At 41.3% G+C, this 17,395-nt stretch overlaps 1 protein-coding gene across 2 annotated transcripts in view; it reads left to right on the top strand.

The window, feature by feature from the left end:
• The window catches only part of BACH2 (BTB domain and CNC homolog 2), a 269,574-nt gene that overhangs the window by 135,598 nt on the left and 116,581 nt on the right, over positions 1–17,395 (top strand). For both annotated transcript variants that reach the window (XM_007063041.4, XM_037894482.2), the window contains exon 3: positions 16,698–16,847. The gene's annotated coding sequence lies outside the window, so the exon portion shown is untranslated. The remainder of the gene's footprint in view (positions 1–16,697; positions 16,848–17,395) is intronic.

The following is a 17,395-nucleotide window of genomic DNA, read 5'->3' as shown; positions in this document are numbered from 1 at the left end:
TTTGTTCTCCAGTGCCCTTACTTTTTTTATCATGGTATTTAGGAGTTGTTGCAAAATAAACTAAACAGGAACCACAACAGACACAATTACTCACCTCAAATTTTGCCTACCTATCCTACAGCAAAGTTAACATTTACATATGTTTGTACACCACCCACTGGTATGCAGCGCTAGACTGGAAAGGTTTTGTTAGTGTTGGCAATGCTTTCTTGAAGCCCGCTGCTAAGTCTATGTTGCATGCCTGCTTGAATTCCAAAATCATTGTACCTCCTCCTTAATCCCTGTTCCTTTTTTACTCTTGCTTTCTTTTTAGTTTACTTTGTATCTTGGGGCAATAAACTTCAAACACTTTATGGAAGTCAGGGTCAAAAAGCCCTATTGTTTCGTGTTTTGCTAAACCTGGTTGTCCATACTGATACAGGGAACTAATTAGATGCACAGGCCATTTTCGGATCTGGCCAGCATGATCTGTCTCCTGCCTGCAGTATGGGAATGTCTCCATCCGTTTCCTTCCAAATTTAGTTGAAAGTAAGTGAACTATTGTAATGTCCTCAGGTAAAATATGAAAGATCCCCTTTAGGAATCCCTAAATGAAAGTTTGAAGATTGAAGCTACCCACTGGATTTTAAGTTTGTCTAAATAAATGTGTGGTTATAAACATGATTTTTTAAATAGAGTTTATATGAGAAGCCATCTTATAGTCTCGTCATAGCTTTCTTTCATTAACCAGCTTTAGTCTCCAGTTACCTGCTATGTTAAAGGGCTCGAATAAGAGCATGCATTAAGATGTTTTCCCATCATACACACTCATTACATGTTTCTATTGAAATACCCTTGTGTTCCCATCCAAGCATTTTTCAAAAAGAGAAACTACAATTTTCGGACGCATTTTATTAGTTTCCAGCCAACAAGTCACCTTTCTTTTTCCTCTTTGCTTTTTTCATCTCTGCCTTCTCCTTTCCCCACTCCTACTCCTTTTAAATTTTGTGTATTTTCTCTACCTGCTCCAGCACCCTCCTTGTTCCTGCCTTTGCTTCTCCTCTTATTTCTATGCACCGTCCCTTCCTTTCCCCTCTTAATTTCAGTGCCACCCCTTTTTTGTTTCATGCTCATTTTTCTTTTCACAGGCTCTTAATATTATGTTGTTCTCATCCCTCAAAGCCTTACTGTGAAGTGCTGGAAATGACTCCCTCTACAGCCCATCAATACTGATTCCTTCCATCATCCATTTGAGGATATGTTACTATAGAGAATGTAAAGTGCAACCTCTTAAAGGCTCAGTGTACACTCTCATTAATACTCCTAGATCTTACTGGCCTTAGGAGCGACAAAGACTGCATTTAGTCCTGAGTTAATATGTGGTGCCTGTAGGCACTGGTGCACCACCCAGTATCCTCCCCCTCTTCTCACTGTTGGTGTCTCTTCCCCATAGGTTTCCCCCCCCCGCCCCCCCCCCTGAGTCTGGTTCTTTCTTTCTCCTTGATTGATCATGTACCTCTGCTGTTCCTACATGCAGCTGTCCTGGCAGGAGAAAAGGAAAGAAGCTGACTAGAATCAGAGATTAGGATGATTTGGTTCAGTTCTGCTATTGCCACTAGGAAAATACATGCAGGCTTCACCACAGATGTTTCTCCCACAGGAGGATTTCTAAAGTGCAGGTTGGCATAGGAAAATGGAGGGGTCCTTTGCTATGTTGGAACCTTGTATTTAGAAAATGAGTCATAGTATTGTCCCTCTTTTGTTGTATAGATGATTACCTAGGTATGACATTGCACCAAATGTAATTGTTACAAATACATTCCCGGTATAGGAATTCACATTTCCTGAATTATCCCACTTATCCTGTCCGTAGTCTTCTTCATTTCTCCTAAGTTAGCCAAGAACGTGTCTTTGTATGAAAGTGCTACTCCATGGATGCTAGATGATGTAGTTTGAGCAGAGTACCTGTGCCTCCTCCATCAACGATAGCCACAGAAAGGCCATTACACCAGCTCCCAGCATGAGCACCATGGTGTTCCCATGCTTCCTTGGGACAAAGGCACTTTCCTAGAAAGCATCACAAATGGAACAAAAGAATTTTAAGCCCAGAGCAGATTGCGATGAGTTACAAAGGGATCTGACAAAACTGGGTGACTGGGCCACAGAATGGCAGGTGGAATTCAGTTGATAAGTGCAAAGTAATGCACATTGGAAAACATAATCCCAACTATACATACAAAATCATGGGGTCTAAATTAGCTGTTACCACTCAAGAAAAAGATCTTGGAATCATCTTGGATAGTTTTCTGAAAACATCTGCCCAAGGTGCAATGGCAGTCAGAAAAGCTCACAGAACGTTAGGAACCACTAGGAGAGGGATAGATAATAAGACAGAAAATATGGTGCCGCTATATAAGTCCATGTTGTGCCCACACCTGGAATACTGCCTGCAGTTCTGGTAGCCCTATCTCAAAAAAGATAATTAGAACTGGAAAAGGTACAGAGAAGCAATAAAAAATGATAAGGGGTCGTGAACAGGTTCCATTTGAGGGCAAATTAAAATGAATGGGACTGTTCAATTTAGAAAAGAGACGACTAAAGAGGGATATGATAGAGGTCTATAAAATCATGACTGGTGTGGAGAAAGTGACTAAAAGAAGTGTTATTTTCCCCTTCAAATAACACAAGAACCAGGGTTCACTCAGTGAAATAGGCAGCAGGTTTAAAACAAACAAAAGGAAGTACTTCCTCACATAACGTACCGTCAACCCGTGGCACTTGTTGCCAGGGGATGTTGTGAAGGCCAAAAGTATAACTGGGTTTAAAAAAAACAAACCTAGATAGGTTTATGGAGGATAGGTCCATCAGTGGCTATTAGCCAGGATGGTCAGGGATGTAATCCCCTGCTCTGGGTATCCTTAAATCTCTGACTGCCAGAAGCTGGGACTGGATGACAAGGGTTGGATCACTCGATAAATTGCCCTGTTCTGTTCATTCCCTCTGAAGCATCTGGCACTGGCCGCTGACAGAAGAGAGAATACTGGGCTGGAAATACTATTGCTCTGACCCAAGTAAGACCATTCCTATGTTCTTATGAACAGCTCCTACGACCCTATAGAGCTGCTCCTTATGTTAACAGGTGAGAGTCCAGTCCCTCCCTGCTCTAAAATGTGTTAAATAATTTTCTTTTTCTTTCCTTGTCTTTTGCTAGCAGAACTGGTTTCACTGTGGGGCTGAAGGGAACAGAGGTCCTTCCACACTCCCATGAGCTATTTTCCAGAGGAGTTCCTGCATGGAGACTTTAAATTTAATATTAATAGCACATTGTCCAAGGAAAGTACAGTAAGATCATGCTGATAACACTTAGAGGTGGTGGCATAATCTTGTCATGATAATAGACCTGTTTTGGGCTACCTTTTTTGTACCACAATTAGAGTGATTCAGAATATGCTAGATTGACTAAAGAGAGCGATATCTGTTTCTGACAGATGTTCCCCGTGATTCCACAAACGTAACCCTGTCTGCAAGATGATAGAGCGCTTGTTTACATAGGGAAGCTCTTAAAAATACAAACACAAAGTAGCATTTAGATCAGTCATTCTGATCAAAGTGCCGACGATTATTAGGGTGTAAAGGGAACTGATGACTCAACTTAGACACAACACTGCGGCGGTCTCCGAATTTCAGTTTCGTAGCAAATTCTTTTCAGGAATGTTTTTCGTTCCTCCGTGATTCAGATTTGTTTCTGGAGTGTACATTTTGTTTTATATTTCTTAACCAGGAGAGTGAAAGCAGCTTTTGGGAAAAGGCTACCAAACATTTCTGAATAACACTAGACACTGCCCTATACTTCCAATGGAAAGCTCAAATTTTTTGTGGAAGATGGTTTTGTATTTTATCTTTGTTTTCCCCACGGTTGTATCTGCCCCAAAATAATTTCTCTGTCCAGTCACCACTTAAAAAGTTCCTGTGTTGCAATTTAAAAGAACTTTCTGAATCAAATTGCAATATTTTGATCAGCTCCCATTCTTAGTAATTCCAGGCAGTGCACTTGCTGAAATTGGTGACTCAGAAACTGAAATGCAAAATATTTCTCTGAACGGTGGCCGGAAGTCAGCTTTGAAACCTGAAACAAAGTGCAGACCGCAATTTTATCTATTTATTATATGTGTAAATACGCTTTGTCTTCAGCAGTCATTTAGATTCCTTTTGGTAGAGCCCGTGTGATCCTCAGGCTGTACGATAAACCATGTCAGAACTGTCTGGCACATCTAATTTTTGGATTAAAAAATGAATTCCTAGTGAATGATTTCATTGCCTGTAGTGCTGTCTGATTCTGTCACGGCATTTGATAGAACTTGTTAAAAGTATTAGGTAAGACAGGATGTTGGTACGTTTGAGGTCATCTAATATTAAAAAAAAGGTAGAATGGTGTGTGGTCTACACCAGTGGAATTGTACTAAATGGCATGGTTGCTTTTACACAATACACTGACATATTTAGAATGCTCTGTGACACCAGTAGGTCACATTTTAAGTGTGGAGAGTCTCATCATTTTGTAACAGGGTGCTCCATCTGCCAATGGAAAAAAAGGACAAGTATTAACCTTTTTTTACTGCGGCTCCTAGAGGCATGATGGGGTGTGGATAAACTGAGCAATATGGCTGTAAGAAGCTTCAAATTGGCATTTAAGCAAATGATACAAAAGGTACAGAAAGCTCTTTCGAGGCTAACTTTTGAAAGGAGCAGCTGTACATGCTCTAGAGGTGCTGGGAGATAAGACTTGCGTTCTCTTGCTGCTTCTCTCACTCTTATGTATTTGTACTGCTCTCATCACCATGGTATCCAAGGGTCTTGTATTAGTCAAGCAAAGCCACTCTACTCTATTTTCACCGCATGACTGTGGGCAAGTCTCTGTTGGTTTAACGTGTGCGTAGTATGGGGCTTGTATAGACTTTGTAAAGCACTTTGAGATCCAGATATGGAAATCACTATATAAGAGCAAAGTAGGCTATTGATTGATTTATTTAAAGAGCATTCAGTTCCCTTTGAAAGACTGGTGCACCAATAGTAAATATTCTACAAAGGAAGTAATCAAGATCCAGAGCTTTTTATTAAATACAGTTTACAATAAAATCAAATAAAAGCAATGCATATTCATAACCCTTGTTAAAGTAATTCCTGGTGGAATGTTTACTGCGCCAAAGGGTATTTATTTTGATGGCGTATGAGTGGGTGATATATAAAGCAATTATAATAAAATATCTAAAGAATTAGAATAGTAAGTTAATAAACGCAGATGTAATAGAACAGGAGTGGCCAAATTTACTGACCCTCCAAGATGTATACAATAATCTATACAATATAATATAATATATATATATAATAATGTATACAATATAATGTCTTCTGCAGTTTCCACGATATGCTATGCATCCGGTGAAGTGAGCTGTAGCTCACGAAAGCTCATGCTCAAATAAACTGGTTAGTCTCTAAGGTGCCACAAGTACTCCTTTTCTTTTTACGAATACAGACTAACACGGCTGTTACTCTGAAATAATAATCTTCAGAAGTTTGAGAGCCACAAGACATGCACAACCTGCCCCGGGGCTAAAGTCCTTACCGTCTCTGCAGGACTACAGCACCCCACCACAGGGTAGAAGCCCCTAGTCCCACCACCCACCGTAGGGCAGAAGCCCCAAGCTCCCCACCCCCGACCAGTTTTGTAGGTGGAGAATTGGGATGTACATGGGAGCTCCAGGAGCCAGACTGTAAAAGAGCTGCATTCGGCTCACGAGCAACCGTTTGGCCACGCCTGCTATAGAAGTAGAATATTGTTAAATAAAAAAATATATTGTACAGGGAACCTGCTGAACTGAAGTGTTTGGTAGAAAGATTTGTTATTTTGTTATACAAAATAGATCCAAATACCTTCCTTGAACCTGGATTTGGGTGTGGATTTTACATTTAGTGGTCTGGTCGGTATCTTTGTAGATTCTCCCTGAGCTCAGGATTGGAAATACATATGTTGGCACACTCATAGATTTGTCTGGCAGCTGTAGAACCCATTACCACTGCTTAATCTACTGCATGTTGCTACTTAACCCAAATGACAAAATTTGGAAGAATTTTTGTCTGTCTGTTGAAAGAGTAAAACAAAACCTTTGTTTGTATTGTAGCTTTTCATTTGGTCCAGTACTTTGAATGAGATTTCGCACTCTGTTCCACACAGGTTAAATTTGGGCCCATCTTCATGTCTTTTGACCATGGTCATTTATCCAGTTAATCAACTCAGTGGGAGCCGGTGATGTGTTTAAAGATTCACCACATATCACTAGGCTGAATGTTTAAAGAATCATAATTGCAGTTTAACACTGTACATTGAGATTGGCTCTGGAGTTTAGCGATTGCTAGTAGGGCATCTGAGTTTTGGACTCGAGCATTACCTCTAAACCCTGTGCTGGCCGGAGCTGACAAACATTGTGGAGTCAGCATGTTGTGTGTTTCTCCAGTGATCCCTCAGGCCAACAGGGGAGTGTGATTTGACTGAGCCGCCATGATAGTTGGCCTTGCATGGGGTTGAAGCAGAATGAGTGGAAAGCAGGGAGAAAGTAGTAAGCACAATCAGTATACTTCATTGGGGCCATAGCTAGCAGAAAGCAGCCTCCATTGCTGCTAGCCTACAGCAGCTCCTCTGGACTCCTGAGCTGCATAGTAACAAAGCTGACCATATTTTAAGAAGTTGGTTCCCCATTAGCCATGACTGTGCACTGCCTAAAGCGAAATTTTGCTACTGCTTATTACTGCTTCTTTCCCACTTGGAAAGCCTGTGACTTACCCAGATGCTCAGGGAACTGGGAATGACCTTGAGCCAAGTTCATTCTCAAATATCCAGGTGAGAGGGGTGGATTCTCCTTGGTTGACTAAACTTCTGTCAGCCAGGGAATAGTTTTAAAGGGAGCAAGTTGTTGCCTTGACAGTTCTGTTCTTGACTTCAGCTGGGAGGGAGAGAGTCCTTTTGGGCTGAGGATTTCCAGATCTGCCATGCCTCAATATCAAACCGCCATCTTTACACAAAATGCCAGTGTCCTGGAGGCTTTCAGAGAGATGGCGCTATGAGGGATACTCTAATCCAGCGTTTCTCGAATGCCTCCACCGTGGCCGCATGCGGCCACCAGGGGCTTTTCTTGCTGCCACAGCCTCCTGGGCAGTAGTGGGGATGGGGAGGGGCAAAGCAGTGGTCCCTCCCCTGAGGCTGCCAGGAGGGATTGGGTCCCGCCCCCCTCTGGAGACACAAATCCTGAAGGAGCAGGCTGCTAATGAGTTCCCCACCTTCCCTGGGGTGGAGGACAGCAGGCTCCAGGCCTGGGCTCACCCCCATCCATTCCCCTCTAGCACCCACTGCCTCCCCGACCTCCCATCCATTCTCCACATCGCCTCTGGTCACCACTGCCTCCCTACCCACCTTCCCATCCAGGGCTTAATTTGTCCCTGGGCTTGCCAGGGCTGAATAAATCTGCTGCTGTGAAAAGTGATATTTGTATGTTTGTTAATAATACTTTTCACAGCAGCAGACTTACTAGCTAGCAAGTCTTTTAAAAAAGCAAAATAAACAACAAAAAAGACAAGAACATGCAAAGCACCTTATTTGTGTTCTGTTTAGGTCCATAAAGAATAGAGACAAGTGTACATTATTTTTATTAGAGTCTGCAAAAAATCCCAACATAAATAAATTGCAATGATTTGGACATGTATATGTGCATATTTATGTGTCTTTCCTAAACTTAATTAGGAATTTTAGTTAAAATTGTAACAGTGGCCACCAGCAATAGTTGGTGGCTTCACTCTGAGGCCACCAAAAATTTTGTTGTGAGAACCCCTGCTAATCAACAGGTACTGCCATAGAATACTGCATGCAATGACTGGGAACAGATTTCTCAAACTATCACCCCTTTCTAGCTATTCGGGTTAGTAGAGTCCCTCTCACATCCACCAATAACTGAGATATTTGTCATTTTAAAACAAAATCAGAGGCTATCCAAGCACAGGACCTGGCAGACTCCCTGCTTGAGACCATGTGGAAAACTGTTGACATGATTTCTCTTCCCTCTAGGCAGCTCTGCAACTTGTAGCTGCCGAACTGTTTCTCATGTTCCTGTTTGGGCTTGTTCAGGAGGCTGACCTTTCCCCTTGATAAGCCAGCCTGCTACACATCCAGTGTCTGCATCCTTTGGTGGTTTGCACATCTAGTGAGGCATGGCTATTTTCTTCTGGATTAGGCCTGTAAACCCATCTTCTGTTTTATCCATTCCTCCTCATGGCAGAAATGGATTTATGAACACAGTGCTGCCAGGGCATTTTCTGCTTTGAAAATCTCTCTCAGTTCTTTTTGGAAGAATTTTATTATTGGCTTTATGTGTAGCAAAAATATCCATCTGCAGATAAGTCATTTTTATAGCAGTGGGAGTTTCAGCCACGCATCTCCCAGTCAAGTCAGTGGTAATCAATGCTAAAACCTCACACAATACTTTGAACATTTGGGAAACAACGTACAGTCAGTGCTACAGACACAAAATACACAGTACAGTAAACCTGATCTCAGCTCAGAACTAATTATCTGTTTATAAAAATTCCCCTGCTTGCCGTTTTGCCGTTAGAATCTGGCCTGTAAGATTTATGACTTTGGCTGAAATGAAGTACCATTTCCTTTTTCTCAGCATTAGTGTGCATGGCCTTATTGGCTTTTCTTTTTAAGTTCACACAAGTTCACACAACAGAGAATTATTGTTGAGCCCCTTTCCTCTCATGATTCTACTTTTCATTGCAACAGAATGAAAAATAACCCATAAACTGACATCTTAATTTTTTTTTAAAACTTCCCCAGCTTAATCTGAGAGTAACGGTGGAGAGATTTGGCCTGATTCTGAATTTGCATCTATTTTTACACATGGATAACTCCACTGACTTCAGGTAGAGTTACTTTTGATTAGCACTGAAATCAGAATCCAGCCCATTGGGCAAAATCTACTCTTTAGTTACATTCATTGCAACCAGTTGACATTACTGGCTTTCCATTAAAGAAAAGAGCAGTATTTGGATGATAACAGAAAAGATTACCTGAATTGGCACGATTAACAGATGAGTCCAGCAATATAAAAATATTATCTTTTGGTCTCCTGTAGTACAGTATCTATCCAATTAACTGCATTCATCACTGTAGTCGTTTGGGACCTAAAGTATCTCTGTACTATACTTTGCCGCACATCTACTTCCTTAGGTGTATTCCTAAACTAAAACATAATTCCTTAACAATGTTACAGTCAGATGTGAGCAGGGGGGCAGAATTTCACTTCAGATAAAACATTGCAAAATTTTACAACTTTTTGTTTCAATCTGTTTTTCCCTTAGTTTTACCTACCCTAATTTTAAGTACATCTGTAGGCATTCAACTGATAAGTTAATGGAAGCTATGTTCAGCCGATTGTGTAACTTTTTTGGATTCTCAAATGTTTATCTGACTTGAAAACTATCAGATTTCAGCCAAATTTGAAATTGTCTGAAATTCAGCTCTGCTTTTGTTATAAACTGCTGGGCCACAGCCATATTTCCCGCTTGTGTTTAAACAGTTATTTTAGTAGTCGAATTATGGCTTTATAGAAGATTGACAAAAATGTCCTAGAAAACGCTTTTTAAAAACAAAATGTGAAAGGGGACATGGTTAATACTTATACTTACCTTTTTAGGTTTTTCATCTTCCATGGCATTTACAGTGCCTCTTTCATGTGTTAAAGTTTATTGGGGAAAGTGGCTTCTTGAGTGGTCCATTCCTTTTTGGGACTATTTATTTTTTGTAGACTACTTTTAAAAGAAATAGTTGTAAATGATCAGTTAGATTATGACAAGCATTGAAAATATTCAGCCTGCAATAGGACTTGAATTAAATCCATGTGGTCTACATGTGCCATGGAATGAATCCCAAAGCATAAGCCCAGTGGGCTGTCATTTAGCAATGGCATGAAAAGTCTAGAGTCCTAATTGAAGAGATTGAAAATACTGTCAAATCCCACATTAGACCTGGGACTCCAGTTTTGGTAACAAGATTCTGAGATAGTTTTAGTGATTTCAGTCTAGTCTCCAATCCATCTTACTTTGGCATGTTAGCGTTTTCATTAACTGAACTCTCTAGCCCTTCTGGAGAAATATATCTCACAACTGAATCATTTGTCAAATTTAACATGATTTTCTGTTTATCATTTGGAGGGGTTACTTACAGGATATATTCATTCCCCTTTTCAATCTAGTAATTACTTTTCTCATAGATCATGCTGCTGAGGGGGTGTAGTGTTACAATGGAAGTGTTTGTTTTATTTCAAATATATTCCTACATTAAAATATTCAAGGTTATATATCAAGTCTTACAAGTTTTGAGTCATGTTCACCAAAGGTAAATTCCACCTCTCTTGCCCTGTTTGGCTGGTGTATCCTGGGAGGAATTTACTCCAGAAGAGGACAGATGGTGGAAAACCTGCTTCCCTGCCTTAGAATTTTCCACTCGGGACTGCTGTGTGCTGTTGGACACAGTTCTGACTGAAGAATCCAGTTAGCTGACATGATACTAAAAACAATTTAGCAGTCAATGTAGACCAGGACCAATTGTGTTTCAGGATCAGGTCAGCTGACAACTGTTCTGAGCAGTTTAATCATGGTTAGATGGTTAGCTGGACTGGTCCTAAAACACAGTTTTCCCTGGTCTGCACTGACAGCTAATCATGCTTGGCATCGTCTTTACTAACTCGATCGTTTGTAACAGTTGTCCAGATAGGGTAACATTGTACAGTGTGGAACAGGTCTGAGTGCGGGGAGCTTTAATTTGTGGTCAGTGCTCCCTACCTGCTGAGGCTGTTGAGGTGATGCACTGAATCAGTGCTTCTCCTGGCTGACCTGCACATGCTGTCTGCTCAAGCTCCTTGGGTGTCCTACCTGCTGGAGAGGAAGTTGCAGCCATTCTCTGATCTTGAAAGCTCCCACCATTCATACTTTCAGCCTGGGGTGCCCTCTTCCAGGTGCTAGTATACACAAAATGTAAGTGTTGGTTGAATTTGTCCCTTTGTCCCTGAGTCTAAATATAATGAGACTCTAGTAGATTGTTATATGTACGTGAAAATTTTTTTAACCAAAAAAAGTAAGATTATTTATCTCCTCTAAAATGGGATGTCCAAGCTATCTCAGATTTTCCTATAGGTTTCAGGGTGGGCTATGAACTTGCTAGAAATGAGAGTAATTACTTTTTGGAACAGTTTACTAAGGGTAGTGCCAGATTTTCTTCCAGCACTGGATATTGTTAAATCAAGATTGGAAGTTTTTCTAAAACATGCTCTAGGAATTATTTTGGGGAAGTCTTATGGCTTGCGTTATACAGGAGGTCAAACTAGATGATCACAATGGTCCCTTCTGGTCTTGGAATCTGTGATAAAAACCAACACTGTTACAGATGTCTTCTGAACCCCAAATAACCCTTTCTTCAGTAAAAAAAAACTTTTTAAAGAAAAGTTACAATAAAGCCATTTCAATCAAAAAGAAATATTCTGCACTTTTCCACAAAGGTCGCATAGAATGTGTTAACAATGTTTTCTTGTGTCTGTATAGCACTTAACAGATTGGGGCCCCAATCTCAACAGAGACAACTAGATGCTAGTGTTATAAATATTAAATAATATAAATTGAAACGCAGACCTTTAGAATCCTCTGCTTTTCTTCACACCTCTGTGATCATTGCTGCCCCTCCCTGTCCCAGTCTTTGGTCTCTTCCCTCTGCCAAGCCATTCACCTAACCATGCCTATTAGAAACTTGTTGATACCATTGACATAGGTTTACTTGTCTTGCTTAGATGTTATATTTATATGTAAACACAACTGTATATTTATTGCTGTACTTCCCTTTACTCACTGTATGTCTAGAAGCCACTCTAATTATGGGCAAACTAGGCAGCTGCTTAGGGCAGCTTAGGGGTGGCTATGCCAAACCTGAGCAGTGCATGACCCCATGTGACACATCACAACACCATTATCGCACAGATAGGGCCTTGTTGCCCATCCCTCATGAATGAGTAGCGCTGCAATCTCCTGGCACTTGGCCCACCCAACCTTTACCATAACTACCAAACCATCAGAAGGCTCAACACCCCCATCCCCTTGAAAGTCTGATGTATACCCCCCAGTTGAGAATCCCACCTGAGGCGGGGGGGGCACACTGAAGTTTTGCCTTGGGTGGCAGAATGTCTTGAGCAGTCAGTCAGTCTGTCTTCAGACTGATCAGATTGGGACAAGGATCATACTGGCTCCTATGTTTGGAAAAGTGTCTAGCAAACTCTGGATACTATCAGAGTATATACAGAGGTGAGAAAACTATGGCCCATGGGTAGTGTCCAGCCCATCAGACCTTTTAATCTGGCCCTCGAGCTCCTGCTATGGAGCGGGATCAGGGACTTGCTCTGCTCCAGCTAGGGAGCAGGGTCGAGAGCTTGCCCTGCTCTGCAAGTGCCGTGGCTCAGTGCGGCTCGTGGAAGCAGCAGCATGTCCCCCTCTGGCTCCTACATATGGGGCACGCAGGGGGCTCTGCATGCTGCCGCCCACCCCTCGCGCCACCCCCTGCAGCTCCCATTGGCCAGGAACCGGGACAGCACGCAGAGCCGCCTGGCCACACCTCCGCATAGGAGTCCGAGGGGGGGACATGCCACTGCTTCTGGGAGCTACTTGAGGTAAGCGCTGCCCCGAGCCTGCACCCGTGGACCTCCCCCCGCCCCGCCCCCCCAGCACTCTAATCCCCTGTCCTAGCCCTGATCCTCCTCCTACCCTCCAAACCCCTTGATCCCAGCCCGGAGCACCCTCCTGCACCTCAAACCCCTCATCCCCAGCCCCACCCCAGAGCCCGCACCCCCAGCCAGAGCCCTCACCCCCTCCCGCAACCCAACCCCAATTTCATGAGCACTCATGGCCTGCCATACAATTTCGATACCCAGATGTGGCCCTCAGGTGAAAATGTTTGCCCACCCCGATATAATACAATATATTGAAAGTCTAACTCAGAAATAAATCTTTTTAAAACACCCGTTTTAGCCTGATGCTTTATTCTGCCAGCTGAGGTGTTATGGTGTGTTGTTATTTTACTGTATTGTTCAGTACAAACTCAAGCCCCAAGCAGTATTGTCAGCCTGACGTGTTCAAAACAATTACAGATCAGGCTCCAAAACTCATGAGATTGTCTTAAAAAATTATATTTTTTTCAGTAATAAATTTAAGTTTCTTTTCATTTGCTTTCTGAGCCTGTAAAATACACCCAGGGCCTACATTCAAGCTTTCCTCTGCACCTATGAGAACCAGAAACTTTGTTTTTTATGAAACCTGAGATTCTCTTGTACATACATGACTCCAGTACTTGGGTCTTTAAGAAAAGCTCCAAATACTATCAGAGTTGGCAACACTGCCCAGTCTTGTAATTGGATCCCCACAGGAATCAAGGACTGCCCATGCAGATCTGATTGCAGGATTGAGGCCACTTGGTAAGACCCCTGTAGGCATGGACTACATCCTCCTCTGGGGGGGTGGTACAGCACTGAGCACCCTGATTTAACTCAGGAAATAACAGAAAATGAGTGGAAAGTTTTGTTCACTAGATCATTTTTGGTCCTGGTTCTCCATTTCGTGTATGCTCTGCTTTTTCGTATCTTATGTTTGAGTTTTGTGTTTTCAGGAAAACTTTGCTTTAATCATTCCCTACTTTCACAAAGAAAAAGCCTATATAAAATGGAAACATGCAACAGAATATACATTGAAGAAACCATGGTGTAGGGGCTTACGTTTCATCCTCCCCTGGTCTGACCCCTGGGCAGAGAGATTCCTTCTTTCATGTTGTAGATCATGTGTAAAACCTGATGCTTTCTGGCTCACCCTGTGTAATATAAGGCTGTCTCAGAACACAGAGAGAAACAGAGTGAGACATTTGCAGAAGGGAATGAAATGTTTGGGATGTGGTCTCATGCTTTTTACAGCAGTGAACATCAATCACACCTTCCAAGAACAGGGTAGCACTGAAAGTCTCTTTTTTTCATTTCCCCTTCCCTCCCTCCATCTCCTCCTCCTGCTTTCCCAACATACCCGTAGCAAGTGTAATTTTAGCGTGAAAGTGTCATTTTCCCTTGAAAAAGCAGAGACCGCCATTAAATTTTCTAGTTTTATTGTTTCTTGCACTGAGACAATGACAGTTTCTTTTTTGTTTTACAAATGATTGATTTTTGATTTGACAGAGTTAATATTTGTATTATATTTCCGTAGTTTTAGAGTCCATTTGTGATCAGAGATTTCCCCCTCTTCCACTGCTTCCCTAATCTGTCAAGTTGTCCTCCCTACAATGAAATTAGAGGAAAATTTTATAAATTAAAGGGGCAATGTCATTTTATTTTTACCCTTTTTTAGAATATATGTGTTCAAAAATAGCAGGTATGAGCATCAGCTGACAAATCATTCAGCAAGTCACTATCCAGAAGATTTAACCTATTTCCCAAGAGCACTTGTGTACAAGGTTTGCATTTGTGGTGTTCAATATTTTTCAAATTTTGTGTTACCAAAAATAATTATCCAGTTTTTGTCCAACTCTGACAAATTTTCATTGATTTTTGAGGCCCGCTTAGAGAGCTAGTCAAATCTTTTCCCCAAATTTCTGACGCATAGATTTAAAAAAAAAACAATCTTCTTGTAAAATTGTTTTTTTGTTTTGTTGTTTTTAAGAGCTCTAGTTTGGGACGAGTACACATGCTACCAATGGTGAATGATAGGAACGTGCCCCCAAACCTCTTATTATCCTGTTGAGGTCTCCTTCAATCCAGTAGCAAGTCTTGTGAATTTTCACTTGTATGCTCTCCACAACTTTATTCATGCAGTTGTTTTTATGGGCAGATGGGATGGAGACAGTTGAAACCTCTAATTGTAGAACATAAGATGAGGATTTGGAGAAAAACTAGTTGCTTTTTCAAATTTCTAATTATGATGAGCTTTCTAAATTTGAAATTTCAAAGTCAGATTTTTTTAAGTGAATTGTCCCTCCCTCCTGTTTTATCAGCCCGTTCTACTTCAGAGATAACTCCCCCTTCAGAGTCAATTCACATGTCCTTTATGGGTAAATCCTGCTTACTCCACTGTGGAGCACAGTGTAGGGTGGGGCTTAGGGAGGCAGTGCAAGCTATGTGCACGCTACTCACCACAGGACCCAGCTCCATGAGGATTCCCTGCACACGGATGTGCAACTGTTTACGTGTGGCAGTTGATCAACCTTTATGTGTACCTATCTGTCATTCTTACCCCACCTAGTGGAGGAGCCAATGGTACAGTGGCTACCCTAGCTATAAAGTTGGTGTAGTGGGGACAGAGTGGCTTACGGGAAGGATTTCTTCTTCCTCCCAGCCTAATTGTTTGGCCTGGTCTCTAAGGCCAAGATATGGGCTGTAGTTCTCTTTCGTTTCATTGACTCTGTTCATCTGTGTTCTCAGAAAGCAATGCTGCATTGGTTTACATACCATTCCCATTCATAAAGATCAAAATCTGTAGAAATTAGTGAGCCCCTAGCTCATCAGTGAAAGTTTTCTATTGCCACTGACCAAGTAGATTTGTGGAAGCCTCTCCTATAAAATCACTTTTTGTTAGAAACTGACTTGCATAGTATAGATTATTTTTTATTTTTTTTTGGCCATACTCCTTGATCAACCTTAATATTTGGTGTCTCAGATGAAAAGGAATAAAATAATAATTTAACTTTCCTTCCCTGAAGCCTTCTAGAATAATGCTTAAACAAAAGAACAAACTTCAGGCAGCAGTTTAAAAATCCCAGATGAAATCTAAGCTAAATTTTGGCAAACTTCAATATTAACAGTTCTTTAAATCCTCTACGATCTGCATATTACAAAGATTTTTTTTAAATACTCCTGCATGTGTGATATGCACGGTTCTCTCATTGGATATAAAACTGACCTCTCAACAGAATCACAGAAGATGGAGATATCAGTCACTTTATACTTTGTAACTCGCCTTGTGCTTATAATGACAAAGGAAAAGTTTGTTGATTTTGCAAATGGCCTTACTCCCATCACCAAGATCACAGAAAACAAATTCATTATTTGTATTGCGGTGGAACCGAGGTGCCCAAGTCATAAACCATAGTGGGCTAGGTGCTGTACAAACAGAGAACAAAAAGATGGTCTCTGCCTCCAAGAGCTTATAATCTAAATGTAAGACAAGAGGCTATAGCAGGGGTTGGCGCTTCTCGCAGCTCCCATTGTCCAGGAACAGCGATCCACAGCCACTAGGAGCTGTGGTTGTGCTGAGAGGCGTGCCTCCGGATGGTCAATATAAACAAAATGTCTCGTGGCCCACCAGCAGATTATCCTGATGGGCCATGTGCCAAAGGTTGCTGACCCGTGGGCTACAGAATAGGCATAAAGTCTGATAGAGCCACAATGAATTGAGAAATATGCCAATAATTCTGGCCTACATAAACACCTTGAAAATACCTGGTTCCTTCATCTACTTCTGATAGTCAACAGGCAAGAACCCTATAGCCTGATTTGTGAAGATTCTCCAGGCAAAAGAATGAAAACATATAAGCCAAAAGTAACATCTAATGTAAATTTGATGTCTGAATTTTAATTATTGTCTTCATTTTGGTTTAGGTTTATATCAACTGAGCTGTCAGAAATTTGCCTCATCGAGCTTTGGTGGTTCACGTCTTAATGGATTGCTGTAGCCTCTTAATTTCTCCACTCATCGAGTTCCCGGCATCGTGAGAAGATTAGCCAGCACAGAACCTAGAAAAATTACATGTAAGTCTTGATTCAAACTCCTCTTCCATAAAAAAAAGGTGTAAAAAGAATGAAAATGTTTCAGACAAAAAAGCAAATAAGTCATAAGTCAAGCAAATTTTAAATGTCATAAAACATTAGGTGTGAATAGATGGATATGAAGTCCTATGACTGGCTTTGTAAACTCAGCTGTGACTGTAATTTTGTCATTTTGAAGGATTTCTAAGTGTTCTGCTTCCATCGTTGACTGTGGCAAAAAGTGCTTTAAAAATAGCTTAAGTATTTGTCTGAAAAGTGTGCCTAGGTTTTTGCCACTTCAGGATAACTTATTTGTGTCAAGTATCAGGGGGTAGCTGTGTTAGTCTGTATCCACAAAAACAACAAGGAACCCACAAAAGCTTATGCCGAAATAAGTCTGTTAGTCTTTAAGGCGCCACCGGACTCCTTGTTGTTCATTTGTGCGTGTGTTTTAATTGTTCTTATCTCAGTGTTTCAATCCTGCATATGCATGCTCTACCAAAGTATACTTGAACCGCTCCTCAGAGGCTGATTCAGATGGAGTCTTTGCA

This window comes from Chelonia mydas, chromosome 3 (genome assembly GCF_015237465.2).
Source record: "Chelonia mydas isolate rCheMyd1 chromosome 3, rCheMyd1.pri.v2, whole genome shotgun sequence".
Taxonomy (NCBI): Eukaryota; Metazoa; Chordata; order Testudines; family Cheloniidae; genus Chelonia; species Chelonia mydas.
This window is presented reverse-complemented; position numbering and strand designations above follow the sequence as displayed.